This window comes from Falco punctatus, assembly GCF_963210335.1.
Source record: "Falco punctatus genome assembly, chromosome: 5".
Taxonomy (NCBI): Eukaryota; Metazoa; Chordata; class Aves; order Falconiformes; family Falconidae; genus Falco; species Falco punctatus.
The window spans coordinates 65,774,584-65,797,586 of record NC_137584.1 but is presented as its reverse complement, the minus strand read 5'-3'; the positions used below and the strand labels follow the sequence as shown (position 1 = coordinate 65,797,586).

Here is a 23,003-nt window from a genome sequence, read left to right as displayed (position 1 = left end):
AAAAAAAAAAGGGGGGGGGAAGATGAATCATATGTGTCCATATATTAATGGAGAAATATATAAATCATGTGGAACTACATTGCACTTTATTGTTAGGCTATTAATAAAGAAAAAAATAGTGACTCCTTGAACTTACACTTCTAGTAAGCTTTCTGAAGAAGTTCATTTAAAAAACATGAAAGATGCATAATGTCTTTGTATTACATACATGCACAGACATACGGCTACCTCTAAACAGAAATCTTTAAAATTATTACATGTAAGATTTGAAAAAAAGAGCTGCAAAAATTCTTAACCATCATTACTAAATATTATTCAGATCACCCTGTACTCATTAGTTTTCTCCTAGTGAGCTCCTGTCAGGTCATTTGATTAAAAACAATTTTGGAAGTATCCTGGGTTCTAATTTAGGTACAGCCAAGAATGCTCAGATTAATTTTTTATTACAAGTTTTCTTCCATTCCCCAAAGGCTAAAAATGTATTAATGCATAACATACTACGTGATTTGAAATTGCTTTTTGAGACCTATGTTTTATCTGATGACATTTTTTCTCTCAGCATTGATCTAGTCTTCCTGTTCACAGTTTCTACGTACAGTGTCTAACACAAAAGCCCTATGATGGATTGTAACAAAAGCTCTTTATTATAGTCTTGACAGAGACAGATAACTAATCCAGTGCTAATTTAAAATCAAAACCTTAGCACCAGAACTAAGGGTACAGTTTCTATGATTTTAGTGTACCTATCATAATGTGCTACCTTTGAACATCATCTGCAATTTTTCTTGAAAATCAATGTTCTATATTTAAACTTGCCTTTGTTACATAGCCCTTTACCAGTTCAGGATAAAACCTATTAAATGCACACATCAATTTTATACCTTAATTTTATAAAATTTACCAAATGCACATAAAATGAATGCCAATAGTACTTCTGTTGCACAGAAACAACCACCTGCTTTTGAATGGACAGTATTTTGTGGCAGTAAATTATAAATATTTAAAGAAATGGTACCTGAACTTCCCAGCTGCTAAGAAAAGCAACCTGGTAGGTACTGGGAAGATAAGGTGTTCTGCCCTGGCTGGCACTGAACTGCTGGGCTCCCCTGCAGCGGTGCACTGCCAGCATCCAGAACTGCCCCCGCCGGGGGAGACCCCGGGCTGTGGCACTGTCACCCGCAGCCAACACCTCCCGCGCTGGCCCGCTTCGGAACAGGCTGGCCCTCGCACCAAGGCATTAGAATTCAACACACAGTGCCCTGCCTTAACAACAGAGCTGCCCTTACAAAGGGAACACAGAAGCCTTCACCCCTGGTGACCAAAGCCTGCCCTTTTCCCCCAGACACAAGTGGAGAACCCCCTGAAGGCTGAGCGATTGAGAAATAATTATTCCTTTGGTACCAAGCTACAACTGGTAAATATTAAATTATGACGTGCCAAAAATGAAAGAAATGAGTCGCTGTGCGTGGGTGAGGAAAGGAAGGAAGGAAAGAATACGACAGCCTAGGCCTTTTATTGTGTTGATCTTACTGCTGAATCCGAGAAGGAAATCAGATGCTAATGAAATAATAAATAATGTTGGCAATCTGCAGTAGTAATAAGACCAATGTACAGCAGTCTGTGACTCAGAAACCTCATACAATGCAGGAGCTACTCATGCAGTTCCTGTATACTATTCCACCAGTGATACACACCATACTAACCAGTACTCACTTACTAAACTAAGAAACAGGTGTCAACAGCGACCATCAGGAGCTTTTCACGCCTCAAAACATTACTAGAGATTTGAAGCAGCAATGTTTGCACTGCAAGAGTCAGAGATCAGCCACGTACTTAAAAGTGAAATTTTCACTGCACTTTATGCTATGATACCAAATGCCTAAGTATGTTTTATGCTAGGATACCAAGCCCATGAATGACAGATTATTGGTTTTGATTTTCCTTTTCACAGTTTTAAAGGAAGAATTAAGATATATGAACTATCAAGTGGGAGGTACAGATAATACACAGTGTAATAATCACCTTATTATTTCTAGCTGAGCTTCTTTGTAGATGCATTTTCCCCCCTTGTGAACAATAAAATTCCTCAGAAGAGGATTTGTTGCAAAAAATGTGAATGTGCATAAACAACATTTTCCCGTCTGCTGCCATTTATGCTACTTAATGTGTTTCAACAGACATGCTGCAGGAAAAAGGTATTAACATTCATTGACAGAGAAGTTGTTTACTTTTGAACAGAAATGTTACTAAATATTCAACAGTCCAGAAATACTGATCATTTATATTGCTGAAGCCTAGAAACTGATCGTTTCATCCTTCACTCAGTAGAAAGTCAAAACTCCCCACTGAAGTGAAAAAAAGATGTACTAAGTAAAGACTGGAGGACTTCAACGTGCCTGTTTCCTACCCAGTGCGTTGCTGTTGGAGACAATTTTTCCAGTATTTTTCCCATTCAGTTTTCATCATTTCGGGTAGGGGGTTTCCAATAATTTCTTGGGTAAACTCTTCTATAACCAACTACATCTCATACACAGGAAAATGTGTCAATTCCCCCTCTTTGCCTCTCTGTGTTGTTCCCCTATACTTTCAGATTACATATTAGTTCTTATTTCTTGTTGTCTGTAACCTTCAGGTATTTATAAATGATACCTGATGCACCCTTTCTTTGCTAGCAATTCTACCAAGTTATTCTTATTTGGCAGTAAAAAAATTTAAGGTGTCACTAATTCCAGTAGTGTTTATTACTGTTACTCAAGTACCATCTAATTTATCAGCATTATTCTAACAATTTGATATCCAAAATTGAAAACAGCATTCTGGATGCATTTGTGTTACATGAGCATACCTAAAAAAGTCTAAACATCAGGATGATGTTTAGCTGGCAACATGTGCTCACAGATGAGAAAGCCAACCACCTCCAGGGCTGCATCCAAAGAAGCGAGACAAGCAGGTCAAGGGAGATGATTCTGCCCGTCTGCTCCACTCTCCTGAGACCCCACCTGCAGTACGGCATCCAGCTCCGGAACCCTCAGTGCAGGACAGACAGATATGAATCTAGTGGAGCAGGTTCAGAGGAGGGCCACAAAAATGATCAGAGGGATGGAACAGCTCTCCTGTGAGGAAAGGCTGAGAGCACTGGGGGTGTTCAGCCTGGAGAAGACTCTGGGGAGACCTTACAGCAGCCCTTCTATTTGTAAAGGGGGCTTATAAGAAAGATGGAGAGAGACTTCTTACCAGGGCCTGTAGTGACAGGACAAGGGACAATGGTTTTAAACTGAAAGAAGGCAGATTTAGATTGGACATACGGAAGAAATTCTTCACTGTGAGGGTGGTGAGGCACTGGCACAGGCTGCCCAGAGAAGCTGTGGATGCCCCCATCCATGGACATGTTCAAGGCCAGGCTGGATGGGGCTTTGAGCAACCTGGTCTGGTGGGAGCCGTCCCAGCCCATGGCAGGGGGGTTGGAGCTAGATGACCTATAGAGGTCCCCTCCAACCCAAACCATTCTATGTTTCTATTAATTATTTCAGTTATACCATTATTTGTTGCTATCACCTACTCTAAATTTGCACCTGCATAAATTAATTTTCCAAGTTAGGGGTCTGCCCCCACCCCCCCAATTAAGTTACTAGTTTGGATGTCTTTTAAAGGTTGAGGTTGGAGGCCCCCACTCTCAAAGTCTTGGTCCTTTAAGTAGTTATTCTGAAGTTAAATGAGATTTTTTGCAGGGCCACATTTAGAACTTGCAATAGAAAGTTTTTTCTATTAGTCTAATGTATATTACTTCCATAGAATAAATAAAACTTTTATAGAAAATCGAAGAAACTACTCAGGTCAAAATTTATTAAGAAGAAATGTGATGCTATTTGCCGTTCTGTTATAACACTCCGAGGAAAGATAAATAAGGCTGCATTCCTTTGGCCTGTAAAATAATCTGTATTAATTTAGCAAATGTATGTAGCAAGCAAGGATTTACATGCACAAAAATTTCACAACTTGTTATTAATTCTAATATTTCACCATTTCTACAATCTGTAATTTAAATGCCTTAAATTAGATCATAAGGAAAAACTTATTTTCCAGACAAAATTAGATTTCCTCATAATTTTATAAGCAGCATTTTAAAACCTCATATTTACCTATGTATTCCTGTCTAAATTTAAATACTAAAATTAATTCTAGCCAGCATTTACTTTCACTGTCCATGTCTGAGTTTGAGAAGTATTCTTGCCAGGAAAGGAATGAGTATTGCAGAAAACACTAAATTTTTTGGTGACCACTAAAACTAATTAAAGCTAGTCCTCTCAAGGCTTTTGTGTCATGGTTAATTGTGAGCTTTAACTAAAGCTGTTCCCAGAATTGGGATATCTGTGAGATGCCTTTCCTCTCTGGTTTCCTGTATCTATTTACATGTAAACCAACACCGTAACCTTTCCATTGCCCAAAACATTTGCAAAGACATACATTTTCATAATATGTGCAGAAAGTTACAAATGTTTCAAATATCTGTACCCCTACGAAATTCGTCTCAAATCAGAGAGCAGTTTAGAAATTATTGGGATGAAATAGGAATCATAGACAAACAGACAAAGAATGACTGCATTCACCTCCTTTTCTTGACCTCAGGTTTGGAAACTTGATTTTTAAAATTACTTGCTTTGGTATGATGCTTCAAACAACAGTTATTTGAAGTTACTAGCTTAAACAACTGGAGGTACAAACATGAAATAACATTTTGAAATCCACACATTATGTACTTTCTGATTTGGACTCGGAAATACAAAATTAATGGGAATGAAAACTACATTCACTAAACTGGAGGTGCCACCTCAGTTTCAAGCAGAGACAAACTAGTCACATTTGGAAGCTTTGTGAGGGAACTGATCTTCACAGGGTCAGGAGACTCTTTTCAGTTGTGTGTTCCTTGTATAACAGGCTTCTTAATAAAGAAACAGTAAAGGTACACCTACAGGGCTTATGGCATCAACATTATTAAATCACTATGACCAAAAAATCTACATGAGTATCTTTATCAGGGAAAATAAGGTGTGTGACAATTATATCATCTTCTGTGATAAAGGAAACACTGAGTAAACACAGATCTCTGCTGGTTCCTTTGAGGGAGTGGAAGGGACTACAGACATGAAAAGGAAAAGAGAAGGGAATCTGCTTACTCTCTACAACACAGCAAAAAGATTAGACCAGCCAGCCAAGAGGAAGGGCAGAGACAGTAAGGGAGCTAATGAAGTTGGCTCTTTTTCTCTTAACAAGTATTTGGCAAAGGGTAGACAGTGATTTGAATAGGGATGGAGAAATGAGATGATCTTTAGCTGTCTCTACAGGGAGCTCTGAAAAGATAGCTCGGAATTGTTAGACTTTGAACCAGAACATATAATTATCAAGTAATAAAGATACCTGCTTGCCTCAGGGGTGGATAATGTAAAAACCAAGGTACTCAATAATTTCAGTAATTTCTCCTGCATTTAAAATATGCTAACTGCAGATATCCAGAGAATTTAGGACACAGTATTGGAATAAAATTTTATAAAATTCTAATTATCAAATATTGGTGCTGTCACCAAAATGTTGTTTTCAAGCATAGGAAAAGGGAGGAAATGGGCATGGCTGGGAAGAGAGTAACATCGTCACTTCAGCAGTCTCCAAGGTCAGCAAGTGGGGTATCACTGTACCTAGCTCAACAGCTGCATTTCCACAGAATACACAGAAATCACAGTCCGTTTACTTTTTTTTTTTCTACCAAGGAAAATAATCTCCTTAGTAAATATATCCCATAGGATATATATACCAATATATAATAATCCAACAGGAAATCTAGAAGGCCTCCACATATTACACATTAACTCTGTCTACCATCTTTGAGGTATAGGCACCAAAGGAAGGATGGTTCCTGCCTCCTGAACAACAGCCTGCTGTTTGGAGAACTCACTTGAGAAATGGAAAGACTGATTGAAGGATGGAAGCCAGATTAAGAGGAATAAATTCATATCTCGTTTATTGCAGTAATCAAAAGCTTTAAGCCGCAGAACATTTTGTGTGAAAACACTTGTAACTGAGCAAGCAAATAAGGAAGCCAAATCTTATTCAGAAAATGAGATATTAGCTGCCAATGGCAGAACTAAGTTTCCAGATCTTAATCCCAGAAAATAATTATGCATTAAAAAACCCACCACATTGTCATTAGATAAAATCATCTCCAGAATTACTGATTAGAAAATGAGGTATGTGTCTTTCCAGTTTAATGTCCTGGTTGCTTGAAAGGCATTTTTCCTCTATTGCCTAGTCCTTTCTACCCTAGAAAGTGGAAAACAGGTTTAAAGTAGCTAGCTTGATTGCTGCACCCATATTTATCAGTGCTCTAATACAGCATAACCAACTGAATACTCTTATCAAGTCAGGGACAGTAATGACCACTCTCACAGGAGATGAAACCAGTCATAGATCCAATCCAGCTCTCCTTTTAAAGCTTCTCCTGGGAATGATAGAGAGAATTTAGGAGGCTGTTCAGGTATCTAGACAAATTAAGCACTTTTTTTTAATTTTATTTTTTAATTTAAATTAAGATGTGTGGGTGACTCAAGTTAAATGTCTCAGCTAGGCAGGCAGGAATCTAATGTATTTATACACATAGTGTTAAGCAGTCCTGGAAAATACAACTTGACTATCTGAAACGTATATATTTTGAGCAGCTAAATTGCAATTTGGGTAGGATATGTCATCCTTAAACAACAAATCCAATCCTATGCAATGCAGAAAACAGCATTGTATAATCCTACTCAGGAACTTGCCCCCGATACTATATTTAAGCACAACTCACTTCTTACATGACAGGAGACAAATCCATTCTAGATCTATGATTAATATTATTTTTTTCCCCATTCTAAAAGTGTTCTTCGTTGCCCATTTTCTATAGAAAATTCTGTCTCTCCAACTGTACTTCCATCCTTTACTATCTTCCCTGCTTCACATAACTAAAACATATTATAATTAAAGTTAAGTTAATTAAAACCAGGCAACAACATGCCTTTCTGATGGAAGGACAAGTTGCATAGTCAATGACGTTCAGAATACCTTGACTGTCACATAGACTTTGGTTCAATTCAAGCAGTGTTCTTCAGATACAATTCAGGATATCTTAACTTACAGATGAGAAGACTGTCTGGGAGACCGTAACTAGTATGTTGATGAAACACTAGCCAAGAATCCACATAATCTGAAGACATGCCTGAAAAGGAATGGATGTGGAATTTAGCATGGGATTCAACACAGGGGAAGGCCATTATATGGCCCAGAATACCCAAGAAGCTCATCAGTGTATGGGAAGAGGATGTAGGGAAAATCCATTGTACAGATCATAGCTTGGAGAAGGTTAAGTGTAGGTAGAAACCAAGTCCAGAATGGTTCTGCTATTCTTCAGGAGTTTGCATAGGGGTTAGTAGACATTTTTTATATTTACTAATGTCAAAGTGAGTGATTTGCAGGGAGCTTTTAACTAATAAAGAGAAAACAGCTATTCTTTTATACCACTAAAGGGATACTTTATGCATAAGAACTTATCAGGTGCAATGGCACTCAATGATAATGACCAGATCACTACAGACTGCAAGGTGTTTTCAGCCAGAGGATATACAAGGAAGTGTCCTGAAAACCAAGAGATGTGGGCCAGTATCTCTACTGAAGACACAGTATCATTGTGGCTTGCACATTATCTTGAACCAGCAAATACAGGCATCCAGACTTCTCTGATCCAAGATCTTTCTCTTTTGCATGAGAAAATAATTGCAGTAAATTCTTTTCTTGAGATGGGAAGGATTAATTCCATATCTCTCTGCTTAGAAGAGTAGTTGTTTGTTATTTCAGTCTTTTGTTTAAAGAAAAAAAAAGGTAACTGAAAAGAGATGGAGATGGTAAGGCTAAAGGCTGCTAGGGAATCAGACTAAACGTAGGGGTTACTGAACAGAATGTTGAATACTTCATTTCACAGTGAAACTGCTTCAGGACTGATCCCAAAGAGGTGTCAGGAGGAAGAAATTAGAGCTAAAGGGAAGCATCTCCTAAGCAATGATACGAGGTGATGTCTGAGGTGCAATGACCACCAAGCACAAAAAACGTCTGCTGCAGTGGAACTGCTGTCTCCTCCGCTGAGAGTTACAAAGTCTTAATATGTCTTTGAAACTCAGGAGGCTGAAGAAAACATTCAGAAAAATTAATCTTAGAACCAGAGGAAAGATTCCAAAAAGGATACCAAGGTAGTCACTGAATTCTTAAGAACGTTAAAACACCACCCAGCTAAATACCCTTGGGGGAAAAAAAAACTCCAAACCAACAAAACATCTTTTAGTGGCGCATCTCTAGATGAACAGCCATATCAGCAAAGTGAAGGGATGTTTATTGTGCAGAGTAACTCCAGAGTTATATCCCTAAAAAGCAGGCCTTGCATTAGAGGAAAATTTATTATGCAGCAGACAATTTTTGTGCTCTGTGTTCATGACACTTTTGGTGACACAAAAAGACGCCAAGCAGACAAAAACCAGCAACTGGGAAGGAATCCCCTGATGTCCCAATTCAAGTATTACTGAGAACTGATTGAGTCTGAGTTATATGTGAAGCCAAAGAATTTTAGAAAGCGTTAGTCTTTGCTATTTTCATATCCCTGAGATACAACAGAGTCCATTACGCATGCAGTTACCATCTGAACTCACTCATTGGGTAGAACCACTCCTACAGTGCTGTAGTCTTACGCTGTAAGATTTCCTTCACACTGTGACAACTGCTTAAGCCAAAGCTTTCAAGAGGGTTGAAACAAACATCATCTGAGGAGCAGACTAGAGATGTGGGTAGCTAAACAAGTTCTTCTAGTGTCCTTGCCTTAGTACCACCAGGGTATGAAACATACTCTACATCTCTGATTTGCACATGTCTGAGACAACTAACCTGCAGCGTTCTTCGGAATATATCACTGGAGACTTAGTCCCAGTAGAAAAGCAACTCTCTCAGCTCTGGGTAACTACTGAACTGGAAAAAGTATGAGCAATCAAGAAAGTGGCTCTACGTACGGCAAGTATATTATGGCACTGACATCTGTAAAGCATTGCGACATGATACTAAAAACTTTAGAGCAAGTAGCAGGGCTACCAAAGCATCATCTACATCCACTGAGAAAGAGTAACCCAAAGTTTTCCCTTCTATGGCTTGTATATGAGAGCGTCAATCAAAATTTTTGGAAGTGAGGAAACTGCTGTCCTGGTTTCAGCTGGGACAGAGTTAATTTTCTTTTTAGCAGCTACTGCAGAGCTGTGCTTTGGATTTGGTGTGAGAACAATGTTGATAACACGCTGATGATGTTTTTAGATGTTGCTGAATAATGTTTATACTAAATCAAGGACTTTTCAGTTTCTTGGGCCCTGCCAGCGAGAGGGCTGCAGGGACACAAGAGATTGGGAGGGGACACAGCCAGAACAGCTGACCTGAACTAGCCACAGCGATGTTCCATACCACAGAATGTCATTCTCAGTATATAAAGCTGGAGGAAGAAGGAGGAACGTGGGTATGTTTGGAGTGATGGCGTTTGTCTTCCCCAGTAACCATTATGCGTGATGGAGCCCTGCTGTCCTGGGGATGGCTGCACGCCTGCCTGCCCATGGGAAGAGGTGAATGGATTCCTTGTTTTGCTTTGCTTGTGTGTGCAGTTTTTGCTTTACCTATTAAATTATCTTTATCTCAACCCATGAGTTTTCTTGCTTTTACTCTTCTGATCCTCTCCACATCTCACCCGGGGCTGGGGGAGGGGGGGGGCGCACAGCAGGGAGTGAGCAAGTGGCTGTGTGATGCTTAGTTGCCAGCTGGGGTTAAGTCAAAACACATATACACATGCCTCTCTGGCTCTCTGCAAGCTAACAAGTCTTAGAGAAGTTTTTAATGGAATGAGGAAAGCAAAGCCATCATACTTAGTAAAAAATAGCTAGAGTATTAACAGAAATAGCTTCATTTAAGAACTTGTCCCTGAAATGCACAGTGGTCCCACAATCAGCAGCAGTCTTGTTTGTCCTTGACGAGAAGACTGGCTGAAGTGAGAAAACTTTGAACAGCCAGGTCTAGGATCAAAGCTTCTCTTTGCACCCTTCTCTTGCATCTGGCTCAAGGCATCTGCAAATGCATTTGCCAAAGACGTAACAGAATTTCCATGCCTGTACCACAATAATGAAATGTAGCTGTCACTCGGTGTCCAAACTTTAAAGCTTACAAACTTAGTTGAAGATTACTTCACAGCAGTAAGAATCAAACTTCTTAAAGGAAAAGGGTGAACCTTGAAGAAAACTGTACCATGAGTAGAAGGTCCAGAACCAAGCAGATTGGGGGTGGGGTGGTGGTGGTGTTGTTCAGAACCAACCCACCACCAATAAAAAAAAATATCTCACCACAGAAGAGAATACCATAATTAAAAGCTAAAAAGTAAGTGGGAACCCCTGAAAGCTAGAGTTACTGCCTACAATAGATAAGCATTTGAAGCTCTGACCTGGCCAGACAGCTGAGAGGAGCAAAGGGGAGCAGAGCAGTCTCTGCATGGTACATGCAAGGGCTGACACCACCCTCAAGAGTGCTACAGAGAATAAATAACATCTTCAATTTTAAGAACTTTGGCATATCCACAGCCTATTTTTGCAAGGGAAAGGCAAATGCCTATGCAAATACTACTTTGTGTATTATATCAAGAATTGTGGGAGAATTCCACTGATCAATGCCAGGAGACTAATAAAGACAAAATATTAAGTTTTTTTCCTCTTTAAAATACAACTCCTACCCAAACTGTTTCTTAGAGACATTGGCCAATGAGAGTATAAAAGCATCACTGTGACTAGCATCTCCAGGAAAGTTTCACACACATTTACACAACTTGGAAACACTCATTGGGGTGCTGGAGCGTGTCCAGAGAAGGGCAGCAAAGCTGGTGAAGGGTCCAAAGCACAAGTCGTATGAGGAGCAGCTGAGGGAACTGGGGTTGTTTAGCCGGGAGAAAAGGAGGCTCAGGGGGGACCTTATCACTCTCTACAGCTGCCTGAAATAAGGTTGCAGACAGGTGGGTGTCAGTCAGTCTCTTCTTCCCAGTAACAAGCGATAGGACAGGAGGAAACTGCCTCAAGTTGCACCAGGGGAGGTTAGATAGGGCAGTAGGGAAAGTTTCTTCCTTCAAAGTATCATCAGGCATTGGAACAGGCTGCCCAGGGGGGTGGTAGAATCCTCATTCCTGGAGGTGCTGAAAAAACATGTAGATGTGGTGCTTAGAGGCATGGTTTAGTGATGGACTTGGCAGTGCTGGGTTAACAGTTGGACTCGATCTTAAAGGTCTTTCCAACATAAATGATTCTATGATTCATACAAAGCTTAGTGGGAATATTCATACAGCAAATTCAAGACACTGATCTTTTTGTCAGTAAAACCAAAATGAAATTAATTAAAATAATATTCCTCTGTAGTAAATTCTTGATTTCAATGAAATAGCACAGAATAATTTTATACCACTAAAATCCTATAGCAACTAATTTGAAATAATCTATGAAGAAGCCAAAGATAAGATTTTATTTTTCTCAATAAATATAAAAAATAAAAGCTGTAAATAAAATCCTTGCCTTACCCTATATACCACAAGGACAGATGCAATGAAAAAACCAACTGCTTGGCTCTTCTGCAAGATCTTTAATCAAAACCTTTATCAAAAGGCCAGGGGAAAAAAAAAAAAAAAAAAGAAAGCTTGCTCAAAAAACCTGCACCTTTATTGCAATCCTAAAGAAAATAATGCTGCTGACAAGAACAAGTAAAAGCTAAAGCAGCCAGAGATCAATACTACAGAAGAAAGTAGACCTGGCTATGCACGTAATAGAGTAGACAATAAGTTCCTACTAATAGTCTGGAGACACTTTGCAACATTAAGCAGGAGAGAATACCACATCAGTGACAAAACTGATACCGCTGTTTATTCACTAAATAAACATGTATTTTTATATTCATGTATAGATACAATGAAAGGTCTCAAAGAGGAGATCTAAAACCACAATTTGAAAAAGAACATTTAACCTGGTTTGGCATAATGTGATTTCAGCACATTTCTCAAAAACACGCCCAACTTTGTCTATGCTTTTATAATCCATAACCTCATTTTAGTAGCGTTCCCAAAGGGGAAAACTACTACAAGAACTCACACCTGAACCGATGACTAGAAAGACTAATAAAATTACCTACTCTGACTCACTGCAGTGCACGGGTTGTAGTAACACTCCTAAATTTTTTGCACCAACACCAGGACTTCTGCTTTGAACTACACGCATGCAAAAAGTGGAACAAACAATAGAACAGATCAAATCATGGAATACACACGCATATACAAACAGTTATAAATAAACCTCTTGTGATTAGTCATGTCTACATTTTCTTTTCCAGTTTAAATTCCTGGCTATAACTGAAGACTAGTACCAGCTTAGATAATTAATAATTTACTCACATGGCAACTCCCATGTGCTTGGAGTTACTCTGTTAGTACTGAGATGATCCTGCCATGTATGTGTTTAGATGAACTAAGGTTTAACTCACATTGTAACTCTTACATGCTTGGAGTTACTCTATTAGGGTTGAGATGATCCATTCCAATGTCCATGAGTCAGGGGGAGGGAGGGGCAGGTAAATCTGAGTATTAAAGCAAAATGAAAGGAGATGTTTCAAAATTTATTTCCCAATCATACGCTGAACCCATTCTGAACTACCGTACTCTGAACTCCAGGGAACTAACCAGAAATAAACTAACGAAAAGGAGAACAATAGGAAGAAGAAAACCTTTCTGTTTTGCTATTAAGCTAAATCACAAGTCCAAAGCACCTTCCAATACCCAGTTTATATCATGCACCATTACAGGGAAAATATTTTGCTAACATAAGAGGAATGGAAGAAAAAAAATGAGAAAAATAAGAAAAAAACCATTCGTTTTTAAACCAGCACTGTAAACCACTGCCTATAAACATCATACTCCATACCAAGATGCACTTTATTTACCTCTGTAAAATGAAATGGGGAGAGAAAGAAGACTATTGTCAAGCACAATTATGTGCTGTGCAGCATCCTGTGAAGCTGGAATGTGCTTGTTTCTGAGTGAGCACACTAACGCTGTCTGGCACTGCTGTCCCGGCAGCAAGGTCCCGCGTTTTCCTCCTGACATTGTAATGAGCAACACTATCACTCAGCTGCTCTCCTGCCATTACCGCAACAGCATGTCAAACTGTGGAGTTCACAGTCTGCAATAACCCTTGAAATGCACTCACAGAAGAAATATTCCTAATAACTTCCAAATAAAGAACCTCATGAGGGAGGGCAGAAAGCAAGCAGAAGTGTATTAGACTGCTAACCCACCTCCAGATTCTCTCTCCTACAGAAGGCTCTGGTAGCTCTTGTGATTATAATGGGACCAATTCAAAGTAACGAGCAGTGGTGGTAAAAATATTCAAAGTCTTTTTCAGGGATTAATTAAAATAATTCAAAGCAAAGAAATCGGTAAATCATCAACAACAAAAAAAATACAGCTACTAAATTATTTCAAGAATAAACATATCCAGGAACATAAACATGTGAGGCAAATCTCAAGTTACAAATACTGTACACACACAAAAATATAATTCTTAACTTTGAGTGGTAATGCTGACAAATTCTTCATTTACATTTTTCTCTTGAGATGAGCAAAGAATGGGCAGATTTCAAAGTAAAACTAAGAGCAAGCATTAAAACTGTATAAATGTTCTGAGAAATCCAACCTAAAGTTGCTACTATAAAGTAAACACTATATTCAGTATTTAATACGTTTTAAATTTTCATCTTTGGCTGGGCATATACTACATTTGCCACATTTCTGTGTTAGAGAAAGCAATTAACTTTTTTAGTATTAAAAGACTCTTTCAAAGATGCTACATAATTTAAGCATGAAGTAACTGCTTGCTCCTATGTGCTACAAGAGACTTCCTTATGCATTAATGGAACATATATATAAAATCACACAATGATAAAGCCTTGAAACTTACATATTTTAGGAGCTTATTTTCTGCATTCATAATTCAATTTTTAATTCCTTCTGACAATACAGAAATATAAAGAAAATGGAAGAACTTCATTGTACAGCTCTGAAGGGTTGCTGAATTTCCAAGGATTTGGGGGGCAGAGGGGGGAACACAGACAGTACTTACTTATGTTACTCACATCATTTAAACTGCAAGCTTCCTGGAGCCTGGTCACTGAAATGAGGATGGTTAATCTTAAGTATTCAGTAAATTCCACAGATCAGGTGAAAAGTCTTCCAAGGCATGGATTAAAGAACTTTCACCAGGCATCCCTAGTTCCTGCACGGGGTAACTGCTTCAAAACACCGTGTACTAAAATCTGTATAGGTAGAGAACACTTTCTACAAATGCCGCTAGTATAATTCTAAATTATTCAGGGTGTTAAATTTAAATAAAATTAATCCAAAGAAAGAGGCCAAATTATTTGTGTGGGTTCTTACAGAAGAACACACAGAACAAAGGGTAAATAAGTGATTATGAAAAATGCAAAAGTTTTATTTTTGTGCTTATTAGTTTTAGTGTTGTATCATGCTGAGACTCTTATTTAGTGCTAGATGCTGAATATAGACATTACTCCTGCCCTGAAGATCTTATTTAATTTCAGAGGTCAAATCTCAAGTAACTGTGGAATCATGACCTACTGATACCATAACCCGCCTAATAGTAGAGATCAGGAAGAAACGCTGATTATGACTTGGGTATTCCCTCCCCCCAGTTAAAAGAACTGGCCATTTCCTTTTGTTTTAACACAAATTATTTTCCCCTAAAATGAGAAGGATATATATTTAACACAAAAATGTTCTGTCAAGTATATAATTCTAACATTACTATTCTGGCTGATCGGTTCAGCTATTTGTTCCATTTTATTATCCTGGGCTTTCAGCAGAAGAGCTGGAAAAAGTATACATTTGCATATTGTCTACATCACTAGCATTTCTACATTAACAGCCTGTACTACACAGCTCATACGTTTAGTGCATATCACTTCAGACATCTCATTTTGTACCTTTCCATGCCATTTTTTTCTTTTCTAGCTTTCATTTTATATACTAAACTATGTTCTAAATGCTTGATTTTATCAAATTACTAACACCTATGTCTCAATATTTATAGAATGCATTAACAATGCAGAATGCATTATTTATACTTTCAGCATTAGAACAGGAATTGAAAACTCAATGGATCATTTTAGATCAATTTCTTGTCCTAAATAACAACATTAAAATACCAGGCATGTTGGAAACTTTGTGACAGGAAGCCTGGGGACACAAAATACACAGCAGTAAACTGTGCTAGGCGTACAACAGAACTATGTATTAAACAGAATTTAAAAGTCAAATCTAAGTAACAAACTACCATTTCAGTGCTAGCAGACAAGCTGGATGGACTGTAATTTCAGAGAGAAAAAGTTTTGCTGCATATTGCTACCCACCCAACCATGATAGTGACACCAGTCGCAGAGGCATTAGCTGCTAACAGACATGAGGTATGTAGCAAAGGCAGAGCATTCAATTGTATTAGACATTACGTAGTTGGGACAAACATCATAAATATGATTTTTTTTTTAGATCCTGCTTATTTTTTAGATCAGAGGTTGTTTCATGGTTAGCATCATGAAACGGGAAATACAACCCGTGACATGCTTGCACTGAGGAATGGGTAGAGCCGGTCCAAGACCTCACAGTAACTGTAATGTACTTAAAATCAGTGTCACTGCATGAGCAACAAAGGCCAAGAAAAATCACCACAGTTGTGCTGAACTTCAGAATACAGAAGCATATAAAAATGAGGATGACTGTTAAAAAACCAGAAGGGACTCCTAAAACAACTGAATCCTTACAGGCAGAAGTAGAGACTGCTGAAGGATCGTGTATCAGAAGTGCAAAGCCAGAGTACACAACTTACCAAAGCAAATGTCGGTACAGGGTAAAGCATAATCAGCTGACTAAACAACGAAGTCATTAAGTCACTAGACAGAGGTTCATTTTAAAATGAAGGCAACTATGGAAGAAGCTACAGTACGGACACACAAATTAACATATTGCCTAGGCTTTGTGGTGTTCACCCAAGCATTTTAATGAAATACAGGATGAAATAGCCAAATGACTACAACTTCTCTGGTACCTAAACTCTGGAGCTCACAAATGCAATGCCAAGCTTAAGAAACAAAAAAGTTCTGGGGAATACATTTGGGTAAGCCTGAGATTTGATAATAGAAAGTATTGTAAAAGGTCAGAATTAATGGACAGCTCACTAAATCCAATCCATCAATGAAGAGCTAATATAGCTTCTGTAAAGGCAGGTCACATCTCACAAGCCTGCTGAAGTTCTCTGCAGGGATTACAACCTCACGCACAAGGGTGATCCAACTCTAAAATTCCTCACTAGATTTTTTTTTTTTTTTGGAAACTAAGCTGTCAAGACATAAAAGCAAAGGCTGCGGTATGGAAAAGTAACTGATTAGAACAGAGCAACCAAAAGGCAGGAGTTCAGACTCTGCTCTTACAATGGAGGGAAGATACTTGCACAGGGGGCTGTCCTGGGAACTGTCCTGCTTAACACATGCATAAGTAACGTGGCAAGGGAGAGGGAAAAAGGGATGGCAGTATGCCAGTGACGAGAAAATCTCCTGATGGTACATACTTATTTAAGGTAGTAAGGATGAGTACCTTAAAGAACAGCAAAACCACCTCATCAGTCTGAGTGATCAGGTAATAAAATGGCTGGTGAAATTCAATTTAGAGTCATGTAAAACGATACACCTATGGAAAACTAATCCTAGCTTCATATATAAAACAAGAGGCTCTGAGTAGACCAGTAACACTAAGGAGCAGAAGAGTGGGGTTATGCTAGATAATTCCATAAAAGCATCAGCTCAGTACTGGCCATATTCAAAAAAATAATATTTCTTAATTTTCATAATGCATCTTGATTTTCTTAATTTAGGAAAAGAGTATAAACCACAAAAAGGTCATTCTATATAGTTCTATAAACTTATATTTGTTCCATACTTTAAATATTGCATAAAGCTTTTGCCTGTTCCTCACAATACATGACGCAGTAGAAGTGGAAAGGGTTCTGAGAGGGCAAGAATGACCTATGGTATGAACTGCCCCCATACAAAGAATGCTCACATAGGTTGGGACTGTTCTATTTGCAAAAAAATGGAGTTTGGGAGCTGCGGAGTTTGTAGAGATCTACAAAATCTTTAGTAGCAACACCTCTGAGACAGATTAAGTATTCATGGTTTCTTCCAATAAACCCAACAGATGGATAGTACATAAAAGTAGGAGGAGCCAGGTTCAAAGCAAACGTGGTAGGGTTTCAATGAGCAGCAGCCCCCTGGACTCTGTCAGAGACATCGAATGCAAAAAGCTCACATGATGAGGTCAAAGAACAACCAGACAGAGCACTTGGGAGAGAGATTCACTGCAGGTACCTGAACAGACTAACCCCCAAAGGTTTACAAATCCTTCAAGCTTGAAAGAATATTAGGAATTATCACATGGACTAATCCTATTCTTACCCTTCTCCAGGCATCTGCTGGTGGATACTACATTGAAGTAAGGATACTGAGCAAGATAGTTTGGTGTAGAATTCATTATGTGGTTATCTGCTTGGGTGCAACATTTTCTGCCAACTACTAACAAACAATTCACATTACAAAGGCTGAGATAAGGGGGTACAATTGTATCTAACAACCTTACATAAACTCAAATATTTAAGTACTGAAATTGCATTCCACTGTCCTTGAACTCCATTCATGCAGAAGTTCCTATCTATCTTTAGAAGCCCAAACCCTTCTTGCAACCTAGCTGCTGAACCTATGAAAGCAAGATTACTAGTACAGTAAATAGTTTATCAATAATCACTTAAAATAATCTTTCCTCTGGATTTTAGCTATTTCCATTTTTGTACTTCCTTTTTAAAAAACATGTACCTTTATTCTCACCTTTTATCAACAGAATTATAATTTCTAAATACTTTCTGTATATTACTGTAGCACATTAATTTATCTTGTCATGGCTGTATTTTTCTCTGCTCTACTTTTTCATTGGATTGCACCATTAAGTACATTACATAAAATTCCTGTTATCTGTTATGAAAGCCCAGTCCACTTGAGACAGGTGTCTTGAATGTTTGCATTTTCCAAGTTAATATCCAGTGGTCAACAAAGGGAAAAAAGTTGGGGTTTTAAATAAAATAAAGTAATGAAGCCTAAACCATTATATTGGTTTAGGCATTGAAAACCTTGATATACTATTCTGCAGAAGGGAACATTTTAACCAGAACTTGAACTGCCTTCAGGTTATACACAGAAAGTCAGCTTGCTTTAGAGTAAACCTCTCAGATTGAAAAATTTATAAAATATGGGTGATGTTCAGCATTCCTTGCGTTACTGCAGTGCTTCAGAGCCATAGTTGTAGACCAAGGCTTTATTGTACTGCTTTGTGTTGCTCAAAAAGCAGCATACAGCCAGACCTAGGAAAGAAAGTCCAACATGGCTAATCCTGTCATATGATTTTTCTTTAACCAAGCTATAAAAGAGAAAACTTTAATTGAAAGCTATTTTGAGCTTCACAACTCTGTATGGTTAAACACACGTTCCAATTTCCAACCGAAATGTATTCATGCCCGACCTTATAGATATTTGTTCTTTTGCCAGAACCCTCGTTCATCTTAAGTACTTCTTCCTTCAATGTTTACCCTCTGAGGTACTTACATGGAGGGGATGTCACAACTCCTTTAAACTTTAAGTTTGAACATCAAATAAATCACTCTCCTTGTCCTTAGCTGCATGTATTAAAATATATCATTCCTGAATACAAAATTCTACGTTAGATCTTTCCAGTGCTCTGTAAAATCCCGGTATTTTATTTCTAGCTATTTCAGAAATACTTAATCTAATACAGCCTAATATCAAATGCACCTTTTACAGAATTTAGATTAATTTTTGCTTGGCAATTACCATCTGGGTCAACTAGTGCTTCTCAGGTTCTCTCATGCACTCTTCTACGGATAAAACGTAAAAACGCTTTTTTGCTATTTGCACTTTCTATTATTACATTTCACCATAATCAGTTCAGTCTTCAGAATTATTCAATCTTTTCTCTATAATATGATCTTTCACTATTTAATGATGCTTTTCACTGTCTCATCTGCAGATTCCATCAACATCTTCCCGTTTTCTGTGTACTGATTAAGATTGGTATCTCCAAGAGACTTGCAACATGAGACAAGAAAGTAAGAGACCGAGGAACATAGACACCAATACTGGCATAAGTATCTCCTGTGCCTGTTTAGGTAGGTATTTGACAACAAATTATAAGGAGGGTTTTGACAGGCTATAATGAAGTATTTTTACAGATATTAAATAATGAATACCATTAACACAAGCATAAGAAGCAGCACAGTTCCATATGACTATGCATGCAAATTGCACCTGGGAAATTTTCTTTGCATATGTGCTGTCCGTTTTGTAATACACTGTGCACTGAAAACCTTTTACAATTTTTCTTCATTGCTTGTGTTTCTTTTCCATTAAAGATACATTCACCAGGAATTAGATAAGGCTGTTTTCAGAATGTTTAAAATGAATTTTTTATATAAGTGAAAAATGGAACCTTTCATTCTCTGTGTACAGAGCTATCAGAAATAGCAAATGTGCCTTAAGTGATCTCACTGAATTAACTGTACCAGTTTAAACTGCTGCTGTTAAAAGTGTATCCAAGGATCAGATCCGAAATAACACTTGGCACTAAAGGCCAAAGGATAAGAAAATAGGTGGCTGGCTCTGGGCGTGGAACTCACAGGCTTCATGAAGCACCTTCATTGTCTATACACTGTTACGTACAGCCTTAGGTACAGAAAAATAGTATTCACAATACTCAGTATCCTGAGTAGAAGAAATACCTACAACTACCAAAAGAAAATCTGCGAAATAAATGTGTTTCTGAATTTTACCCCTTTATGGATTTAGATACCAAAGCTACACCTGAAGCAACTCAAATTACGTTAAACATTTCCCACATTTAATTTTCTCAACTATATGTTATCTGTATTCAGACAACTGGATTAATTGATGTTACTGCCCATTCCTCACATAACAGACTAGGCACTAAAGCACCGAGGGGAAACACTGGCTCATTAAGCAGAAACTCTCCATCCATTCAGACCCACCCTTCTTACTTTCTCAGAGAATGCCTTAAGCACCAGGATACCAGCATTGGTACCCTCTATGTTTCTGAAATCTCGCAAAATACAAAGAGCTGTGGTTTGGGCTTTACTCCCTACTGTCCATGCCCATGAACTGTGCTCAGCTCATTCCTCCTGGTTTGCACGCCTATGAGAATGCAGTAGTACGAGCATCTACCCGTGGTTTCTAAACAGCCTTCGCTGGAAGTCAGACACCAAAGCATGCTGGAAGCTGCACCTCCAGGCCTGGGCTCAGCACAGTCTTCAAAGTTTATGAAAGTTTTTATTAGAAACTTTACACATTGTTGACAGTTAATTAGATTTTTCAGATTTTTCAGTTACTCAGATCATTCTCTTGACCTTGGATATCTGAATCCCACACAAACTCAAAGCTGGGAAGTTTTTTAGAGAATAGCTGTATACATGCCTTCCCTGTTCTGGTTCTTTGCCAGCACCATAGACTATGAGATTTGTTTTCTCCATTTTTGACTGCCTCTGCACAGCTCTTAAGCAGCACTTCACATATCTGTGTGTTTCTGGAAATTTGCCCTTTGCCTCTGTGAATTTAATTAAGTTGGATATTTTACGTGTATTTTTCCTAACATTCATGATTCCCCCTACCTACCCCAGCATTACTGTTTACATTACAACCTCAAAATTAATGCTGTTGATATTTTCTAGTTCAGGAAACATTTCAAGTATAAAAGACAAATCTATACATCACCTCAAAAACAATCTGGCAATTGCCATGATAATTAAATATATGTATAATGCAGTGATGACAGCAAATGTCAATAATTTCTTCAGCACCATGCTTTCGTTAATACTCTTTTAACATGTGATGAACATACATATTTTTATATACCTCAATTGTCCACAGTCTCTAAAATTTTGAAGCGCCATTTATTTTTAATATACTTATTCTCTAATGCCCCTCCTACCATAGTGGATTATCCAACTGTAAGGTATATCTCAACAAAATCATACGCTTTCAAGGCTTCCGACACTTTCTGTGGCTACTTCGATCTTAAGTCAAGGTTGTACAGGTATTGTATGTACAGTTGCATACAGAAAGATTTCTTCCATCCCTCTTCCTCCTCATGAAGACAAATATATGGAGCTTACTAACAGGCAAAAGCAATTTTACACAGTAAAGGAATTTTTAAAGCTTATGAAAATGAAGTATCGGAGGATAATAAAAGCTGTTCCATTACAGCTGTAGGGCATTCTCCAGTTCTGCAACAGAGAATATACATAAGCATACAGATCCAAGTGTAAACATACAACACAAGCAAAATGAGCTGAAGGGCAGATTTCTTGTCACAACACAGTGATAGGCTTCTGAATTGAAGCCCTTAATATACAAGTTAGTTTTGAGAGTCTTGTTGGTCATTTTTTGCCATCTATACTTATACAAAATTCTAGAGTTTTATGTTTACATTTGAATTATAAAAACAACAAAACCACACCCCCCAAAACAAGCAAACCACAAATTATTCTTCACCTCCCTAAGTGCAGCTCTGTTAGTGGGTTAGGTTTTCTACAGGTGAGTGCCAATGCTTTTTTTTACTGTTAGGAAGTAAAAATGGCTTCTATCACTCACTTTTACCTCTCTATTAACACCATTTTGTTGTTGTAGTAGTAGTAGTAGATTTGAAACAAACAAACAAAACACCAAGCAAGTGTAGATCAAGGCACAGATAAAATATTTTGATTTGTGACTTGTGCAGGCATACCCTGTGAAAATAAATCTGGCTTAATCCTCTTGCCTGAAAAAGCTGAAAGTTCTTTTTGAGCACTTTAAAAATGCAGTTTCTCTTTAATAAGCATTAGCAGTGAAAGCAGCACTACGGAATGAATATTCCAACCAATCTGTCTTAAGTATTTGTTGTGTATCTGCTACATAAATGAAAAAGGAATAAATATTCACATCTGATAAGCTGTTTCCATGGATAAAGTTAACATTTGTTTAGGAAGCGGTGCTACTCCTTCCACAAACATCCTAGGAGCTTTTTGTAGAGCAACTTTCTCAACAGTTCTGGCAAAGAAATGCCAGCTGACTCTGAGAAAAAGAAAAGGAAAATTATGAAATTCTTTCCTGGGAGAGAGATTCAAGGGGCACAGTTCACAAAGAACTGATGGTTAATTTAAGGCTATGAAAGCAGCATTCGGTCAGATCTGTGAACAACTGAGAACACAGGATGATCTCTCATGTTATGATATTTCAAAAAGTGAATTTATCTTCAGACAAATTCAGAAACCTAAATCAAAGCATTCTAACAAACCTGGGCAACATATGTATTTGGGAAGATTTTACAGAAATTCTTTACCCAGGCTTATACCTCAGATTATCAACTAATACCAAATACAGAATCACAGTGAACTAGTGATGATAATGGTTTTTTTCAACACAACGTATCTCACTCTTGATTTTGCAGGGTGCTCTTCAACCTGCCTCCAGCAGTAGAAGAAGTCTCTTCAAGAACAGGAACTCCCAATTAATGGTACATGTACATCTTATAGTACCTTCAGTTCTTGAAAGCTGTACACAGTCCAACACAGAGCTCAAGTTTTAGATGATGATTTCCATTTCCAGTGATACACTCAACATAAAAACACCAACCAACCAACAAAAACACCCCCACCTAACTTGGAAAATAGCATCTTAATATGCAGATTATGAAAACTTAAAAAAAA

At 38.0% G+C, this 23,003-nt stretch overlaps 1 protein-coding gene across 2 annotated transcripts in view; it reads right to left on the bottom strand.

The window, feature by feature from the left end:
* The window catches only part of WASF1 (WASP family member 1), a 101,761-nt gene that overhangs the window by 39,877 nt on the left and 38,881 nt on the right, over positions 1–23,003 (bottom strand). The gene's annotated exons all lie outside the window — the stretch shown is intronic.